This window comes from Limulus polyphemus, unplaced genomic scaffold, assembly GCF_000517525.1.
Source record: "Limulus polyphemus unplaced genomic scaffold, Limulus_polyphemus-2.1.2 Scaffold10220, whole genome shotgun sequence".
Classification (NCBI taxonomy): Eukaryota; Metazoa; Arthropoda; class Merostomata; order Xiphosura; family Limulidae; genus Limulus; species Limulus polyphemus.
The window spans coordinates 6947-11763 of record NW_013675830.1 but is presented as its reverse complement, the minus strand read 5'-3'; positions in this window follow the sequence as shown (position 1 = coordinate 11763).

Sequence of the window (4817 nt, the reverse complement as noted above, 5' to 3'; positions counted from 1 at the left end):
TTCAAAATTTTGTTAAATGACTTTGCAAAGCATCTTTCAGCAGACTTTCCAAACTTTTCCCACAACTGATAAAAGACTAATGGGCCTATAATTAATGGGACAGTTTTTATTACCTCCCTTTAAAAGAGGAGTGACATCAGCTAACTTCCAATCCTCTGGTACCTGCCCACTATTTAATGACTTACAAAACGTAGTAGTAAGTGGCTCACATATCCAATCCTTAACCTACTTCAAACCCCCTTGGGGAAATATTATATGGCCCAAGAGCCTTATCATTTTTTAAACTTTCAAATTTTTTCTTAACAATCTCAGAATTGACGGGATCATTTTGTTTCCATCTATCAACTGTTCAAGATATAGAATACTGCTTAAATCTTCATCAGTAACAACTGATAATCATCAGATACGAGCCTTCCTTTACTATCTCTCAAAGGTCCTACCCCAATACTAACATTTTGTTTACCCTTACCGTATTTAAAGTAATCCTTACTGTTAATTTCCACATTTCTTCATACGTCTTTATTGATTTCCTGTTTGATCAACTTTCTTGATCTTCTAAATCTCCCATCAAACCAATCAATTTAAATTTCTTAAACTTGTGATATGTTTCTTTAATTTTAACTATTAAACTATTTATGAGCCAACCTGGATTTTTACTTGCAGCTACTTTTTTCTTTCTATAAGGAATATGTTTACCTTGGTTATTTAAAAAATTTATCCTTAAACATTTGATCAGTGTCTCCAAATAACTCAGATGCCCAATTCATAATAGATAAATCTTAACACATCCCTTCAAATTTTGTTTTGAAATCTGTAACCAAAATATCATCATTCCTTATCTCCATATACGACAAAACATCGAACCTAATAGAGCAATGATCACTTGCACACAGATGTTCCCCAATTTCTACCCTCTCAACAATTTCTATATTAGAAGTTAACAATAAATCTAAAATAGCATTGTTTCCAGTAGGTTCCTTGGCTAATTGGAGAAGAAAACCATCTTGAACAGTTTCCAAAACCCTTTTTCCTTCATGGTTTGACTCTAGCATTTCCCAATCTATATGTCTGAAATTAAAAATCACTAATAATTATGACCTCATTAACGGCTGAAATCCTAATCTCACTGTAAAGTTTCTCATTAATTTCACCAGCACCATCTGGTGGTCTGTAACAAATTCATCCCCAAAATTAATTCTAGGCAGTATTCCTGACAAAATGTAGTTATGATTTTATTAGCTCCTCTGACCTAATTTTTACTACATCATTAGTCCTACTTGCACAACAAAAATTACATCTATGTTAGCCCCTTTATTACATCTCCTGCTCTGTCAGTTATACCCTCCACTCGGTTTACAGAAGAATACAAGGAGAATTACAACTTCATAGTTGTTAGGTGTTTTAATCATAAATCATAAGTTCTATATAAGTTCTGTTACAATAATTTCAATCCAGTTTTATATAAAGAGAGAACTTAACTGAAAAAAAAATACGTCGCATGACATTGAATATTTCAATTATATTAAACAAATTTAAGAATATTACAATAAATTACACAAAAATGATTTACAACTCAAAGTTATTGATAAAGTTGTTAGGGAATACTTGGGTGAAAATCAAGAATAAGCTTCTTCACACGTGAAGATAATGATTGAAACAAAAAAAACAAGGAGTAGAGATTACCAACCAAATACAGAAATACAATTACTCACAGTTCAAAAACAATTAAAAGGACTCCATCATAGGATTTATGCACAAGTTACAATGTATTTTTATACCAGTCTGTGTGATCAAAGATTTCTTTTACATTAAAGTTATATACTTGTATGAATTTCCGAGATATTGTATGTTAGATAAATATGTTGAATCTACAATGGAAACTTGAAACCACGATATGAAAGTTCTAACTTGAGATAGAAAAATTTTAATTAACTCTAATTAACTGCCAGAACATGTCCAATCTAAGATTATTGGTAGAACATAACTGTGATTTCCTGCCGGAACATGTCCAATCTAAGATTATTGGTAGAGCATAACTGTGATTTCCAGCCGGAACATGTCCAATCTAAGATTATTGGTAGAGCATAACTGTGATTTCCTGCCAGAACATGTCCAATCTAAGATTATTGGTAAAGCTAATGATAAGAAACAATTTCATATTTAAATATATTTTACTGATAAGTAGATTAAAACAAGAATTAACTAATACCAGTGGATTAACTGGAATAGTACAGACATCATTTCCAGTTAGTAAAGTGCTCTAATTAAATGGTTCAGTATCCCAATTACTCTTATAATACACCCTAAACCCCAAAGTTCAGAATGCGATTTTCCTTTTGCAGCAGCAGGGCACAAACCACGAACCCTCAGATTCACAGTTGGACACTAAAACTACTAAGCTATGCCAAGCCAATCGATAGTCATGAAATTGACGTGTGTTTATCCAAAAGTACACCATAAAAGTTATAGCACAATGAATGGGATGGCTTGAAAGTAGTTTATTCAGTATCATGTATAACAGTCTAGCACTGATATTTAAAACACCAGTCATAATTTTTATGTTCATCTTAAGAACTTAAAATAAAAAAACGTTTGAATTTCATTAATTTTTAGTGAATTTTTAAAACAGGTCTAAACTAGATGTGTCGACCATAAGAAATAAACCACAAGTAACATTATCTTAAAAAGGGGGTGGGGTGTAGAAGAGAATGGGTGAATTCCTAGTAAAACTAACTTTATAAAGAAAAGTACAAAAATTTACTATTTACATATGTCATTTATCTATTAAAACGACAAACACTATATGTATGTATATATTTACACAAACACATTTTTAGGGTTACCTAAACATGCATCTCCACAAAAAGATTTGTTGAATTTCGGGTAAAACTACTCAAGGACTGTCCACACTAGTCATCACTTATTTTGAAGTGATAGACAAGAAGAGAAGACAGCTAGTCATCAACAACCACCACCAATTATTTACCAAGGATTAGTGGGATCGATAGGGTTAAGCATGTTCGGTGATGTGATTGAAACCTACAATCTACAGTGTGTGAATCAAGCACCCTAAACACCAAAACAAAGTGAAGTAACAGTTTTTTTTTAATTTTTTCTCACATTTGTGGAAGAAGCTAAGCTGTCAAGAGAAATATTTGGCAAATACAATACTTTTCATCAATACAAAAAACCATAATACTCAAAAGCTTAGTGAATAATTAGAGAATATTTCCATTACTACAAAGCTAATTATATCAGAAATGAGTGAACATGGTTAAAGGAAACACATTACTTCAGATGAGAATTTCACAGCATTTGAGATCTTATGTAATAATTTCTCAAAAGTTACTTTCCTATTAAGTACCAACGGCTTACCAGAAGGGCAACAGTAAACTCAGAAGAACACATAAATAAAAAACAAATATACATACATATGTTCTATGTTTCAACAATTTTTGAGCATTTGAAGTCACATTTGCAAAATGTATCTAGTAACTGAATATTAATTTATATATTTATATATATATTACTAGAATAAAATAATTATAATTTTCAGAGCCCTGAAGTCTTTAGGTTTTATATATACAAGTAAATTCACATTTCCCAAATGTAAAGTTTTGACAGTAAGATTTTTCTTTTTGAAAACATTATATCAAGTTACAAGAAAACCATTCTTTCATAATGTAATCTTTAAACATTATTACATTCTGACTAGTTACAGCATATACCTAGGATATCAGATAAAAATCTTTGGTTGGCTTCAATTTACTCGTATCTTATTGAAATATGTCAATCAATTAAAACACTTAGGATGTATAACCAAATAACTGTACAAACAAGTTCATCAGAGGACAATATATATATATATGACATAACACTGTAATTAACTTTTGAAGAAATCAATAAATCAGCACTATCAATACATGTAGAGAAACATGTATGATATTTTAAAGAGAGAGTTAATAAAAGATGCTAACAAGATATTGAAAATATCCAGCAAAACATACAGGTCGTTTTTTTCTACAATAAATATAAACAGTCTCATCCGTACTTGAATAAAATACTAACTTTAAATCAAACACTAGTACAAAAATTAGTCCATTTTCCATATAATAAACTGATCCTATCTTTTAAATCCGACAAACAGCTTTCTGTTCTTAATGTAAAACGGTTCAGCAGGAAATAAGACATTTTCCTTCCCGAAGTAGCTGTCCGGAACAACATACCAGGAAAATAATTGTTACAATGAAAAAAATAACAACACACATTTCTCTTTCAGATACAAGTAAAATAAAGCTTGTCATGCAGGTCTGTAAGAAAGTTACCAAAACTGAGGATAATGCCTGAAATGGTTCTGAGATGGCTATATCATCCATTATTAATTTCTCTATAGTTGCCTATGAAAGACTTAGCTGTACATCTTTATGAATCAAAACCTCGTTAGTGTGGTAAATAATCAATACAGTTTATTACGTAGATTTTATAACAGTACTACCTAAGGAACTTGTTAAAAAAACAAACTCATTTTATGACACAATTATGAAATGAGTTTCAGTGGATCCAGACTTTTATCGGCAACTACTCCTGCATCCAGACTTTTATTGGCAAGTACTCCTGAATTCAGACTTTTATTGGCAACTACTTCTGCATCCAGACTTTTATCGGCAAGTACCCCTGGATTCAGACTTTTATTGGCAACTACTTCTGCATCCAGACTTTTATCGGCAAGTACTCCTGGATTCAGACTTTTATTGGCAACTACTTCTGCATCCAGACTTTTATCGGCAAGTACTCCTGGATTCAGACTTTTATTGGCA